We start from the raw sequence: 16,172 nt of genomic DNA, 5'->3' as shown, positions 1-16,172 counted from the left end.
CATACCGTTAATATGCTGTGCGATTATATTCGATGTATGTCTTTTCTAGATATCGTACCAATTCCTTCGGTGGTCGAAGATTGCCAAAACTATCAAAATAAATAGCTTGATCCCCTCTCTTTGCTCTACCCAATGAGTACCTGGTCCCTCAGCATTATCTATTAGGTGTACAAAAAAGTTCTGAGCTTTTTTTTGTAAAATTCAATCTTTATTCAAAAACAAACAAAAAAATATTAATCAGCGAAATATTCCCCGTTTGCATCAACGACCTTTTGCCATCTTTCGGGTAGCTTGCGAATTCCTTGACGATAGAAGCTCACCGGCTTCGAAGCGATAAAGTCATCAATGCATTTTCGTATCTCTTCAAATATCACGAAATGTGTATCGGTCAAATGATGCTGCAGCGACCGAAATAGATAGTAATCGGAAGGCGCCATGTCTGGGCTATACGCCGCGTGCGGGAGAAGTTCCCAGCCTAACGCAAAGATATCCTGAGTCGCTTTCGCAACATGTGGTCGAGCATTGTCATGAAGCAAGATCACTTTACGACGTCCTTGGCCAGTAAATGGCCTCTTTTCTTCTAATGTATCGCTCGAATTGGTCAATTGTTGTTGGTAGCGGTCTGCCGTGATTATTTCACCCGGTTATAACAACTCATAATACAACACACCTTTCCAATCCCACTAGATACAGAGTAAAACCTTCTTGGCGTGGATATTGGGCTTTGGCGTCGATGTCGAAGGTTGACCAGGGTCAACCCATGATTTTCGTTTAGGATTATCATAAAGAATCCACTTTTCATCGCCTATAATGATTTTGTGCAGAAAATCTTTTTTCCGGGACTTTGTGAGTGCAGTGTCACGCCGACGATTTTTGTTGTCTTCAGACTATGGCGGTCACTGCCTCGCGAACGCACCATCGACACACCGTCGCGCGCAGTCCCGCGCAGCATGGTGGTTCGCGCGCCCGCCACTAGATGGCGAATCGACAAATCACTTTCTCGTGTCTGAAACGCTACAGCGGAGCTATATAAGAGCGGCACTCGGCATCGCTCTTCGCCTCAGTCGCCTCGAACCAGTTACTGGTACGAGCTGCACTGCGACGCCCTCTGAGCTCTAGAGGCCAGTCCTGGTCTCATTGATCATCATACGGCAGTTTTTGCCTGCTGGAAATCACCGACCAACATTCAGTCGTACTCCCCGCGGCAGTTAACGCCGCGGATACCCTTCCGGCCTTACCTCTGACGGCCGTGAACGCCGCCATACCGGCCTTACCTCTGACGGCCGTGAACGCCGCCAGATCCTTCCGGCTCTACCTCTGACGGCCGTGAACGCCGCCATCCTTCCGGCTTTACCTCTGACGGCCGTGAATGCCGCCATATCCATCTCGCCTCTCTCCTCACGGACGTGTTCCGGTCAGCCGTGTACGCCGCAGCCACACGTCCAGGAAGGTCTCTCGCGGCCAGCGACGCCGCCCAATCCGCCTGTGTCCGGGCGACCTGCTCCAGGCCGCAGTCTCAGCACGCCGATCTCCATCAACTCGGGGAGCCGCTGCTCAACAGGAGGACCTTCGCCAGCGTGCCTCCTCTCTAGGGGCCGTCCACGACGACTCGCCATCCCCGGGACGATCGACGCTGCCCACCATCCAGAAGGCACCGGCACCACAACGCTCGCCGCCGCCGACCGCGTGGCCATCCACGCCGCTATCCCTGGGCATACACCTCCCTCGCCGTGCACCGACGAGGAGGGACGAATCGCCGGACGACGAACTAGGCGCCCAACCGGTCGCTGCAAGCAACGATTTCTGGACCTATTCGGGTCGGTTTCCTCCTCCGAGGACAGCCTGCTCCGGCCACCGACTCCGCCCGCAGGGGACGTATCGAGGCCGTCGACTTCCTCGAGCGCAACAGCACCCGAGCGGCCACCGACTCCTGGCCGCTCTCTGGAACTCGGCGCGCCACAGGATAGGCCGTGGCAACTCTGCGCCACCGAGCTCGGCCACGTGCAGCATCAACCGCCACGCCGTGACACTTGCTGCTTCTATACCGAAGCCGCCACGCAGACTACCACCGGCCCAGATCAAGCCTCCAACACTTACTTCCCGGCCGCGCCGAGGAGGAGCCGGGGCTCGTGAGAGGCGCAGGGAGCGGCTACAGGAACTTGCGCGCGCACGCGCAGAGACAGACGCGACCGAGTCGCCCACACGTTTCTCTCGCGGGACCCAAATCAAGTCCCGCCTGCCTTTGTAGCATTTTCTTTTGCGTTTACAAAAATATAATGGCTTTTAATTAACTCAGCGTTCCTTGATTGTTAGTGTGCATGCAACCTTCACATATCCTTCAGCTTGCGCTCCTATTATTCAACGCATAGCGATACTTGGCTGATAAAACTTTCCGCTTTGCTTGGTGCTAACACTCACACCGTTGGTCCGCCACACAGCTGGTCGAGGATAGATATTCCCCTCGGACCGAGAACCAGCTTTCACAGCCGATTACGAGCGACGCAGTGCAGCAGGCCACACACTCGCTCGAGACTCTCGAGACGCAACGCACACACACAATCGTTATCCACCCCACCAAGCACAATATTCCAGCTACACATCAACAGCCAACAACACGCCACCACAAATAGGCGACAATAAACTGGTGACCACCAAGTGCCACATCCCATAGGACAATTCATGCGGAACCCATCTGCCTTCCTTCTGAACCTTTCCCATCGTATGTAAACATACAGAAATGGTTTGCTGCGTAACGCCAAGCTGTTCTGCAAGCTCCTTTTCAGTTGGCGCAGAGTTTATATCCAGCAGTGCTTGCAATTCGTCCGTTTCAATCTTTTGAGGGCGTCTAGCACGCGGTTCATCTTCAAGACTGAAATCTCCTTAGCGAAATTTTTGATACCATCTTTTACATGTAGTATGACTTACAGCGTTCTCTCCATGCAGCACAAATCATTGCAGTGGCTTCAGCAGCATTTTTCTTCAGGTGAAACGCGAAGTGGATGGAAAATCGAATATGCTCTTTTGTTGTTGCCATCGTGAATACTACTGATTTTTGAGGTTATGTGCATCAAACGCCAAACCGTATGGCATTTTAGAAGGCCAAATGTCAATGCTTTAAAACCGCAAAAGGGCGGGAAGATATATAAAATTTAAATTGTTATTTTGGGTGTATGAAATCTAAAACTTAGAACTTTTTTGTACACCTAATAAATTCAAGATACCGCTCTCGTTTCGATGTACTCCTGTAGGTAAGGTAGTACGCATAAAAACACCTCTAAAATACGGAATGCGTTGCCAATTATTGTAGTTGTATGTTGATAGTTATACCTTTAGGAATTTTTAACGTCTCTTTGGCGTTTTTTTTTTCTTAAAGAGACACCTCGTCCACGCTTGTACGGAGATAAAGTCCATGACCTTCCATAGCACGATTATAACATTTCAATTCTTCTAGTTGACGTTGACAGCTTTGTTATCGTTCACTGCCTTAGCGATTCCCGCCGCTCCACCAACCAATGAACCGAGAACTCTCAACAATAGCAGGATAGGTAAGATACCACCGCGTTTCGCTACTGGAAGTATTCTTTTATTCTTTTATTCATTGCTTTCTTCATCGGCTTCTTCTTTATTTTCAAACCCATGCCGATTTTTGTCTTGGCCTTCATGGCCGCCCAGACAGCTGCGGCGGCAGCTCTTTCACCCAGAATCGAATCTCTCGCGGTGATGCGTTTTCGCGCTTTTGCGGCGAGTATATTGTCGGCTACGTGTCGTTTAGCGAGATCATTGCTTTGTGAGTAAGCTATATCGTGTTCGCGGCATGCAGCATCCAATATATTAATTCCTCGATCGCCTCTAGCCAACTGCTTTTCTAAATGCGTTCCAGGACCGCAAAATTGATATCCGGGGATATGCAATTTGAAAGGAAGCGCATTTATCGCTCGATTTAACAGACCTCTGCCTCTCGTTGACATTCGTCACAATTCTTTATCAACGGTGTTGGACCGTCGATGTGTGTGCGTTGCCACGATTGGTTATAATATTCGTCGCAGCGACGATAGGTTCGAACTTCCAAATCCGTCTTTATATGCTCGGACAGCTTGTCCCATAACAGATCTATGCAGTTTTGAAATTCTCGTAGTAAAACAACTTTCGGTATATATTGTAACTGTTCGGATGTTATATTGTAAATATTGCAGCTATCTGACACGATAAGAAACATTTTGATTACTGAGCGGTTTCGCTCCGTACTCCTCTATAAATATTAAGATCCGCTTTTTCTACACCGTTTTCAGTTATTGTCGTTGTAGGGAGACAAAATGCAATTCGTGCGACAATCACAGACGATCAGAGTGATTAATTTAGACGACAAAGTACAACTTGAAAGGAAAACACGCAAACATGGAAACATGCTTCCTATTTCTATACGTGATATCATATGTGGACCGTCAAATTGTGGCAAAACAAATGTGTTGATAAGTTTGCTGGAAAATCCACATAGTGTACGCTTTGAAAACGTGTACATATATTCTAAATCGCTGCAGCAATCGAAATATCGATACTTGGAAAATTTATTAACATCGATAGAAGAAATTGGTTATTTTACATTCTCCAATAATAGCGACGTCATTCCACCGAGCGAAGCGCTTCCGAATTCCATCTTTATCTTTGATGACATGGCGTGCGACAAGCAAGATACAGTAAGAGAGTACTTTGCAATGGGCCGTCACGCTGACATTGATTGCTTTTATCTCTGTCAGACGTATGTAAAGATACCCAAGCATCTTATACGCGACAATGCAAATCTGTTGATTCTATTTAAACAAGATGATACCAATCTAAAACATGTATACAACAATCACGTAAACACTGACATGTCCTACGAGGATTTCTGTGAATTGTGTCGCAGTTGTTGGCAACAAAAATATGGTTTCGTAGTGATAGACAAAGACAGCACGCTTGCTAATGGACGATACAGAAAAGAATTTAACGATTTTGCGATACTATAATGTTGTTAGTTTGTTATTGATACGTCGACTAGACAACGTTTACGAAAATAGATAATAACGAGGAGATTAGAGATCGCGAGAAGATAGTAAAGCAGATTGCGAAAACAAGCGATTCAATTCGCAAGAAGTATCGCGCCTTAAAAACGGGTAAGATGGAAGAGGATATTGCTTTAGAAAGACAGTTCAAACCGATTGTCGAACCTTTGATTCAAATTGTTGAAAATACTGGCGGTGAAGAACCTAACTATAAGATGGAGTCTAATGTGACAAGGGAGACAAAACGAAAACGGTCGCAAAATTTAGATGATTCACTGATAACTTCTATTCCACGAAAACGATCAAACGCTTTATCGGATATATCAGATGACCTCTGTTCCGATTAATGTCACACATCATGCAACACCATATGAACAGCCTTCGAACAATATTTTACCTGTCGAAGATGTTTTTGAAACTACCAACGAGTCACTGGTGATGTCTATTCAACGTCAGTTACAAACCTCGGAAGGTTTAGAAACGTTGCAAAACCATTTCGGTCCACTAGGACAAAAGTACATGGGAGCTATTTTAACCGGAAACAAAGATATAGATAACATTTATGGTGTTTCACCAACGATGAATTGATGCTTGGTGATAAGTGTTTCGATGTAAGCAAAGATGACAATATATTTATAAACGGAATAAGATACTTGGGAACGGAAGGTCTTTACGAGTTAATTTTTAAAAAAGTACCTGACGATGAATTGTACACTGAAGAAGATAAACAGAAATACAAAGATATTTTGCTACTGACAAACGCGCATATACGTAATCATAATATGCTTAATCCAGTTATGGGTAATAAAGGATACAAATACAAATATGTAATCGCACCCCTTCTACCCCAAAAGGTAGGTATATCACGTGTCATGACACTAAACGATAATGCCATCGATTACGTGCATTGGGATGATCCAAATGAACTTGTAGATCGTCTCCGATTACTCGAGGCTTCGCGCCAAGCTGGACACAACGCTCACGACAATGAGATACAGTCAATTATCGAGGAACTTGTTGAAGCTGATCTCATTATAAATTGAACCGCGTGTCAAGGAAATGAGTCATTTAACAAGTGTCGAAATGCCAATCAACAAGTTTGGGACATCACTTGGAAGAAGCGGAGCGGAACCATACTACCAATGGAGTGGATTAGTCAGAAATTACGTGCGTGATAACGCTCTTTGCGTGGTCGCAGCCGACTTTGATGCAAAGTCACGCAAAATTCGACGTGTAGTGTTATCGGTAGATGATGGCGACGTTATAAACAAACGGTACGTGGAACATAATGTACAAATTTTGAAGGATCGACAGAACGAAATCGAGAAGAAATTGATTACGTTCCAAAAGGACATGCAGATTATTTTAAACGAGCTTCGACAAATGATGATTACTCATCGCACCGAGAGTACGTAGATAAGAATATACACCAAATTTTGTGTTATTTTCGTGTCGTGATGTTCGAGAAGAAGAAAAATTCTGAGAAGCAGTGGCTAGTGGAGGAACTGCACGCTCCGGCGAAAAGAAATTTTCCACGAAGACGTGTCATAGTATGCGGGTACGATGACCTATGGCAGGCAGATGTAGAAATGCGACCTTATACGCGATTCAACAAAGGTTACCACTATATCTTTACTATTATCGATGTGCTGAGTAAGCACGCATGGGCCGTACCGCTCAAGACCAAGAGTGGAGACGAAGTTGCAAGAGCGAAAAGATAATGATTGAGACGATGGAAGATGTCCGAAAAATTTGCAGACCGACAGAGGAAAGGAATTTTATAATGCAAATGTACAAAAAGTCATAAAGAGATACGATATTAATTACTATTCAACATATTCTGTAATGAAAGCATCAATCGTCGAACGGTTCAATCGCACGTTGAAAAATGACATGTGGAAGATGTTTACTCATAATGGCAATTATAGATGGCCCGACTTGTTACACGTCTTGTCTCGGCGTATAATACGCGAAAGCATCGAATTATCGATATGCGACCCATCGTTATCCCCGCAATCGCAGACAAACTCTTGACCACAGTGTTTAATCACATAAAAATTGCTGCACCCGCACGATTCAAAACAGGCGATTCGGTACATGTGAGTAAATTCAAGACAATATTTGAAAAAGGTTATACACCAAATTGGACCATGGAGGTGTTTAAGATCATCAAAGTTCAGAAAACTAATCCCATGACGTATCTATTGCAAGATTATGGAAAATCAATCGCTGGAGGATTCTACGAATACGAATTGCATCGCGTTGTAAACCTCGACGTGTATCTCGTTGAAAAAGTATTAGGCAAAAGGGGGAACGAGGTTTATGTTAAATGGTTGTGATTTGATAATTCGCACAATTCATGGATACACAAAAATAACGTGTAAAATAAATTTATTACAAGTTTCTTTATACATGTATTACAATTATACATTATATATGTACAATTTATTATAGAAGTAAAATGAATTTTTATTTACAATATATAAATATATATTATACAAAATAAATGAGTTTTTTATTTATAAGATATGTATTATGACGATATTTTATAATGTCCCCATGGCAGTGTGTCGGTAGAGTCGGATACAATGTATCGCTTATCATCGTACGGACTTAGAGCAATTTTTGTTTCGGATATCGTATATACTTTATGCAATTTTGATCTTATACAAGACTGTCGTGTTATTTCAGTCTCGTCTCGCAAACTGTGTGTAATCATCAAATGTTATCGATTTTGTTACTACGTTACTCTTGATGCCTTTCACTTTTTTCGTATCATTTTTTCCATCAATACGCAAGGCGTACATTTTTGCTCTAAACCCTACGAATTCAGTCATAATTGTTTTCGTCCTTCATCAAACCTGGTATCTTTTTATTAGCAAGTGGAATACCATATACATTATCAACCGCATAATCGTGTCGAATCTTTCAATATCACGTTTCATGATATCGTAGACGTAGTCACACTCGATGTGATAAATTAAACTATCGGTATCCATGTACATTACTTTATATTTCTCGCCATACAATAGTGACATGTAATCGTAATGAAATTCATACAAACATGTCTTTGATATATCGAGGACACATACCTACATAGATTGGTTTGTCGAACTTCACCTCGAGTTTACGCAATTCGATCGCGATCAAGTTCTCTGAAAAAACGCTTGGACTGTGGAAATTTGGTTTCGCGATCATTGCCTCCGCGCCATATCTTCCCTCCCATTTTGTTAAAAAGTTTAACGTCGACGTGATTGCGCATATTCTTCATGGTTTTGCCAAAGACCGCGTTGTTTATCAATTTATATAAATTTTTCTCGAAATCATTTTTAGCGAGTGTTCTAAATTTCGTATTGAGTTCGATATACTCCCAGAGCCATGAAGATTGCGAAAATTGTAATACGCGATGTATTTTTATAACGCAAAGACCGTGACGAATACATTGCTGTAGGTGATAATGTATGACATAACGTTTCTCGTACAAGGTGAGGTTGCGAGGAGTTTGTCCTGTCGCTTACCGGATGGTTTATCGCGCGTTGGACAAAACGGTAGATTAATGTGCGCGTCGTAAAGATATTCCGGGTATTCTAAATCTACCTCGAGAATGTAACGGATAGGCGAGTAACCGATAATCCAGTGGTTGCGTTTACGTTAAAATTGGACACGTCGACGATCCATCGAAAATTTGTGTAAAGCAATGGTTGACACATTGCCCAACCGTACAAATTGTTAACGTCAAAGTACATAAGATACGATGATGGTTTCGATGGATCGTATGACTGCGTGTACTTGTTGTTGGCTCGTGCGTATCGGCTGGAACATTAACTTAGACCACCGCGTATACCGCGTTCGATGAACATGATCGATGTCGGTGAGCAGTTCGAAATTGACACGAGTATGCTTCAACATTACGTCCCACGTAAAACCCGGTAGGGTATAATAGTACGCAGGAGTCCATAACTCGCGATGCAACTATCACGAAAATTTTTAAAGATATCAGCCAACAACAAGATGGCAGTGTTGAGATATAAATCACTGTATTCGCCGAGCGTTTGGATGGAGAACCGCTGCCATATGTTGCCGGCGTGCGCGTAATCGCTCTCGGACACGGTGTCACCTGTCAATGAACTGTAAAATGATTTGCGTTATGGTAAACATAACTCCTTCAATTTTTCGACGCAGTCAATGTATTCGTACGGAAAGATACCTTTTCGCGTCAGTAAATTAAAATCTTGTGTCGATAAATTTTGAAACTCGCATTGCAATATTTGTACCTTATCTTTACTCAAGAAGGATGCCAGTTTGTTAAAATTGGTATTGAGAAATTTGAATGAATCAATAAATCGTAATTTAACACAATTTTTCTGATCATTTTTGTCTTCCGTCTTCTTTGACATTTTTTGTAAACGAAATATATTTTTCTTTTGTTATCGGAAGTAATTCTATTCGTCCTTCATATGCCGTAGCTATTTCCGTAATGATAAAATGCGCGTCATACCCGGATAAATTGTGAAAAACTATGGGAATGCAACGCGAGTCTTTGTAATTTAAATTACAATTTGAATGCGCGGGATCTCTAAATCGACCAGTTAGATGACAATGATCGTGTACCCGCATGTCATCTAGAGCGAATGGTTTTTCGCACACGTAACAGTACATAGCGTTATTAAATTTTTCCCAATCTTCTCGCGTAAAATTTGCCATAGGGACATTAGTGGAACAAAATAGTTTTTACGCGATGCGCTAAATTTCTGAGTTCCTCGGCAAACCACACGACGCAATCCTTATCGCGACGAAACCGATATGTGGATAGTGAGTTATCGTACGAGCAGCGTACATAATAGCCTATGTTAAATACCCGATGGTGTTGGTACGCATAGCTTGATGTTTTCGGATATTCATTTTCTGTCTTCTCCAGGGTGCATTCCAAGTCCGCGTATACGATAAACGGAACTCGTTCTTTCCTGTTATAATTGTTGAAACTGAGCCACTTGTTGTCCTCACTCGATAATCTGATAGCACAGTCGTTCATCTCTGTACAGTCTATAATGTGAGCCTCCAATTTTTCACTCATGCTAAAATAGTGTAAACATCTGCAAGAAACATAATTATTTTAGTTTTTTTTAAACGAGTATAAAATATTTCCCAACTTATTAAAATATGTATACTTACCGGTCACAAAAAAATTTCCTGTGTGCTTTTTTGATGCCTATGAGGCGGGACAAATTTTTGATCCACACGAAATGTCCCGCGTTATGGTCCCGCGGATCCTGCACGTATAGCAGATTGACATGCTTTTCCTTCTTCGTATTGGTAAGACATGTCAGAAAGATCGAAAGTTCTTTCTTCTTTTCGATGCAGTATACATTTATGGATATGTTGTTGAGAAATTCAAACTTTTTAATTTGTTCCAACGTCATTGGAAACTCAATGTTTGAAAATTGAGTACCGACGTATAATGTGGATACGAGGATTCTTATTCTGTGTTTCTTTCAATTGGATGCAGAGCCGCAACCATTAACCATGCAAAACACGCATTGTCTGTAGATTGTACGTTAATCACCGCTCTCTTCATCATAATTTCCCGTGGTAACTGAATGTAACATCCTGCGTGCAGAGGATTGTGTTTGTTTATATTAACAGTCAAATTGAGTATACGCAACAATGCCCATCCGCTATCGCGTTCCTGAAATTCTTCTAGGGATGCCAAGGTAGGCTCAATAACGCGCAACTCGTACCACTCGTGTAAATTGGACGAATGAAAGAATTTACAGTTTCTCGTGTTGACACTTTTATTTACACGTTTATTATTCGCAACAAATTCACCATTAAATACTGTATTCACCTTGATATTGTTATGTTTCTGCATGATATTTTACACACGCTCAAACACAATGTTCTTCGCATCCTCGAGAAATTGGCGAGGTTCGATGTGCTTCGTATTAATGACCGCACCAGTCAAAATACGGCTTTCAAACGCCGTATTAATCTCGCGTCACCTGAGGTCTGCGCTGTATCCAGCACCCGCGGTCACGAATCGTTGGCGTACCGAATCTTTCGAGTCACGCTATCCGTGCGACCAATGATTGCCTAATACTAATTGATAATCGCGGGCGTTTAATTCGACCATGCTCTTCTAGCGACTCGATATACTTGTCGCATCGTTGCTCTCACGCGATGTACTCTTCTCTCGAATTCAATCGGATAGATTGTTCCAAAAGAACACTCTCGGTTTGCTCCATATTAATTATCTTCTTTGATGTACAACTCTCAACTTACAATTTGACTAATGACAGAACGTGTCACAGTCTTTTTATTATATCTTACCAATGATGGTTGTATCTCCTTTAGAATATTTTCGCATGTGGCATTTAATTTCAGAATGTATCAAATGATATATAAAGAATTTATTCTTGACTTATGTGAAAATGCAACAATTGCGTTTTTAACACAATGATCTCATCGCAGGACACGTTGTGACGTGCCCAACGTGTTCTTAATATCATATTTCATACCATTAACCTACATGAAATTGCAAGTTTGTAATTTTAACACGTGTCCGATCTCATAGCGAAAAACATCAATTGTTCTTAAAAAATATATATATTTCGTACCGTTGACCTATGTGGATTTGCAAATTTGCAATACGTGAGGTGATCTCATTGTGACATGATAAAGATATTTACGCGAAATTCATCGTAGCAGCCATATATTGGCGCTAATATTATTGCAAATGTTGCAGTATCTACAGTTATATCATATATCGAATGATGTACGAAAACGTGCCTAAAGTAGATTTATTCTGTATAATCTCATCGCAGCTGCCATTTGTCGGCGCTTATGCAAAAATTGCTATTTTAATGAGGGTTATATTTCACATCTCGCGTAAACCGTCGAAAAAGGAATAGAGGGGTATACAAATTAAAAAGAACTTTAACAATCATTGTTGCATTAATCGCTCTGTGAAAGACGGACAATCTATACCTCTATAAAAAAAAACACCTCTTGAAAAAATGTACAAAAGAAGCTCTGTGAATTATTACACTTCGATTAAACAGAATGAGGCGTACAAAAAACAGTAAATTTCATTATCACAAATCTTTCTTATACATTTTATATATTTTAATATATTAATAGTGTTACGTCCGGGGGACTTCACAAATTCTTCTCTTTCGGGAAGGAAAAATTTAACGGCTGCTAATCCATAAACGGGCACTTCGAACGATCAAACAAAAATAACCCGATCAAACAAAAAAAAACTCTAAATAAACAATCATTCTCCCGAGATATGTCTCATTATCAAAAAATCCTTGGTAAACAGCCTTGTCGGCGCCGACAAGTTTACGACTTACCAATATAAAAAATTAATATTAACAAAAGCAAATTCCTAACGGATAAGAAACGCGTTGGATCGTTCGGGGATGACACTCCCCACATTGGTGGGGAAACACAAAAAGCACAATCAAGAAAAACTGATTAGTGGCCGTTGGCTGGCACACCAATGAGCGATTAAGAGTGTGAACTAGCGGGAGAATTTTTATTAATAAATTCTATCTATCTTGTAACGGAGCGCATCCTTCCGCTCCGTTCCTCCTCCGGATTTCCCCCGACCGACCATCCGTCGGGGACCGCCGAACATCAGGCGGAGTGCGGCAGTGGCCGCAAAGAGGCAGCAATGCCTCCTTTTTTAATTTCTTGTACACGCGAACTCCGAAAGCGTCGGAGAATACCGCGAAAACACGATGTTTTCGTGGTATTTCCCCGCACCGCGCCAAGCGTCGCGTCAACAAGCGCGAACGCCCCCCGCGCCGCGCCACGCACCGTACCACCGAACGCGAAAGCGTCCCGCACCGCACCGACGCCGCGCCACGCAACCGAGCGAGCGTCCCGCACCGCGCCACGACCGCGTCCACAAGCGCGCAACCACCCCGCACCCCGCCGCTACCTTCCCTACGAATTCCTTCCCTACCCAAAAAACCAATCATCTCCCCGATCCTTTTTTTCCGCTCCTGGGGAGAGGGATGCTAACCCCGAGATCGACCAATCCGACCCATCCGACCGAAAATACCGAGGTCGATCTCGGATATAAAAAGGCATCGCTCTCCACAGAAAATCACTCACTCACGCTCCGTTTACTCCTGTTCCTAGATCGTCTCCGAGAGCTCGCCTCGAGGAAACGATCTTCCGAAACCGGCAGCAAGCCTGAGATTGTTGGGGCTCTCCCCAACGCGCCAAGTTCGCTTGGCCTGGCCGAAAGCCGTCTCCGTAGCTCGCACGGCAAGCCGAGAGTTGCTGGGGTCTCCCCAGCGCGTCGAGTTCGCTCGACCCGACTCTGCCGTTCCGAGATTTCACCGCCGAGTACCGGGGTTCTCCCCGATACTACCTCTCCGAGCACCAGGGTACACCCTGGTCGGCCGAGTACACTCGGCGCCGCCACCTTCTTCTCCGCACACAGCTGGGGCTCTCCCCGGCTGGCCGAGTACACTCGGCGTTCACGCAAACAGACGAGGGGCCTACCCCCCGTCAGCCGAGCACTCTCGGCAGGGAACGGGCACACCCGTTCTCCGATCTCAACGATCCGCCGACCTCGCGAAATATCCACCCTGGCGACAATACCCGCGACACGCGTGCACGTTTAAATCGCCGATTTAAAGGTCCGCGACTAACACGTGCGACACCGCCACGCGCGCCCCGCGCCATCGAACTGCGCACCGCGATCAGTATCGCGCCGACCGCCCGAGCGATCTCTTATTTTGTATTTACGCATTCTCCGCACGCCGATCGCCGCCTCGCCCGTCTACGGCCACGAACATTTAACGCGACGATTCGGTGCATTCCATCGCACCACTTTTAGCTAAATAAACATCGTTATTTATTATCAATCTCGTCTCACACTTTAATCTCGCCTTTCTGTCTCTAACGTCCTCGCTTCTCCCCCTGGTAACCGACTGACCGCTCTCCGCGCGGAAAAGCGAGACCGTTATAATCTAAAAACTAATTCTATCATTCGCTGGGAAATCTGGAAATGGAAAAACGACCACAAATCATAGGACACCGCTTCCCTCCTTCCTCTATATTCATAATTTTCCTAAACTATCATTTGACAAGCCAACACGGAAATCCATCACGCCCTCAGATATTCCCATCCCTCCGGAACCTTTTAAAAACCGCGACTCGGAGCGGATCGCTCTCTTCTTCCTGATACATTCGAGATCGACACCTTCCGTAACTATTACAGTTAGAATCTGTGCGCGACTTTATTATTCTCGAACAATTCAACGATCCAGCCTGGGCAATTGCATTCCTAGACCATCGCCACCGGCCACTACAACAAAAAGTAAGTCCAAGCTTATCATTTTTCCCGCGGTAACTGGCAGTTTGGTTCGCGACCTCTTATTTACTTATTTCTCTCAATTTATTTATCTTAAAACCACTCCAACATTCCAAATTGGCAAGCCGCCGATTAACTCGGTGAAGCTGCCTTCCCTGACTTCACAATATTCATTTCCACAACCTTCTAACCGGGCAAGCCGCCGATTAACTCGGTGAAGCTGCCTCCTCCAATTCCACAACACTCCAACCGGGCAAGCCGCCGATTGATTCGGTGAAGCTGCCTTATTTCGATTCCTCAACTTCTCTCTTATCTGACTTTCATTTATATAGTGAACCAAACAAATGCCATTCGGAACGGACCAACGAAACGGGCATTGCGACACCGTCGCGAGAAGGCAAATAAGCGGATTCGTCGCGAATGCCACGCCGAAGAACTCGCGGAGCGCTTAGTAGAAGTAGAGCCGGAACTAGCCAACACATCGCTCCACCAATACGCCTCGGCCCTCCGTTCCGCAGCCGAATTCGAGAGCAGGTGTACTCCGGAAAATTTCGACGTGGAGAAGTTTTTTCACCTCGTCCGTCAATTCCCTCGCTCTCCCGCCCATCCACCTCCCGGCACCTTCTTCATCCCAAGAAAATTTAAACCTGACAAACAATTCTGGGACCAAATCTCCAGGCATGCAGTAACCGATACTGTCCCTATGTACATTTCCCGTGATCCTCTCCCCTACCTCGTCCCGATTAAGGCATTCCGCACCGCGCACCCCAATCCTCCTCCACACCTGCAACCCGATCCTATAGACATGTTCGCTATCACCAATTTTTTACCCCAACTTGAGCAACTGGGATTATAAGAGATTTTCCTGGCCCGCGTTCGTTTTTTTTTTTATATTTTTTTATGTATAAGATTTCTCTTTGTTACCAATACTTCAACCTTTTTATGTACACGAACAGAAAATTGTAGCTCACTTTTATTATTTCTTATTAAATTAATTGATCAAAATTCGGTAGTAAACATTTTTTTTTCTCTCCTAAACTTGACCCCGCGCCGTTCCCGGCTCCCTCAGGATCGCACTAGGTCCATCCCTGGTCAAAGAGATTCGGTTCTCTGACCTAAAACGGACCGCCGAATAGCGCGGGCGCAGGTAAGGGTAATAACGTCGCTGACGCTGACCCGATCCCTGCCCCCCTTAACGCGCGTTCGACTCGCGGATCGGCATCACGACGTCGCTCCGCGAGAAAAGGAGAGGTTCCGTGCGTCCACCCGAGTTCTCCTCCTCCTGACGAGAGATATTATCTTTCGTTCAGAACACGGACGTAACAGAGCTTGAAAAATTTGGGGGCTCGTCCGGGATTTAAAAGGTGCGATCTTTAGCGGGAATGAGTACGAGGTCAAGTTCGAATAAGTCCGAAGTAGATGAACTTTATAAACTCGGTTTAGAGTGTGGCGGTAAACCCAAGCCAGGCGCGTCGAAAACAGTGCACACATCCACTCCATCTAAATTCCTCGCTTCCAAACACGTCACTTTTTCTCTGGAGGACACTTCGATAGCGGAGGAGCGATTCGAAACTGTTTGCGAAACGTTTGAATCTAATATTTCCACACGCGAAACGTCATTAACTAGTAATAATTCCGATAATTTCGACGAAAAGGCAAAAAACCTAGAATCTTTAAAAATGGCACAAAATAATCCTTTCGCTACGCTAAAATACGCCGTCGACGCCATTCCATACTTCGATGGACAAAATATTCCATTGAATTATTTTATCGAGGGTTGCGAGGAGGCGAAATCTATGCTT

General features: G+C 44.1%; 3 pseudogenes; 1 reads left to right on the top strand and 2 right to left on the bottom strand.

Annotated features, from left to right (window-relative positions):
- The first annotated feature begins 4,403 nt into the window (after window positions 1–4,403).
- Window positions 4,404–6,203, top strand: LOC148937526 (uncharacterized; annotated as a pseudogene).
- A 2,744-nt stretch (window positions 6,204–8,947) lies between these two features.
- LOC148937525 (uncharacterized) lies at window positions 8,948–10,149 on the bottom strand (annotated as a pseudogene).
- A 58-nt stretch (window positions 10,150–10,207) lies between these two features.
- Window positions 10,208–12,256, bottom strand: LOC148937524 (uncharacterized; annotated as a pseudogene).
- Window positions 12,257–16,172: the final 3,916 nt, after the last annotated feature.

This window comes from Pogonomyrmex barbatus, unplaced genomic scaffold (genome assembly GCF_055798465.1).
Source record: "Pogonomyrmex barbatus isolate J1 unplaced genomic scaffold, ASM5579846v1 scaffold13, whole genome shotgun sequence".
Taxonomy (NCBI): domain Eukaryota; kingdom Metazoa; phylum Arthropoda; class Insecta; order Hymenoptera; family Formicidae; genus Pogonomyrmex; species Pogonomyrmex barbatus.
Note: the sequence above shows the minus strand (reverse complement) of the source record. Positions and strands in the feature narration are given on the sequence as shown.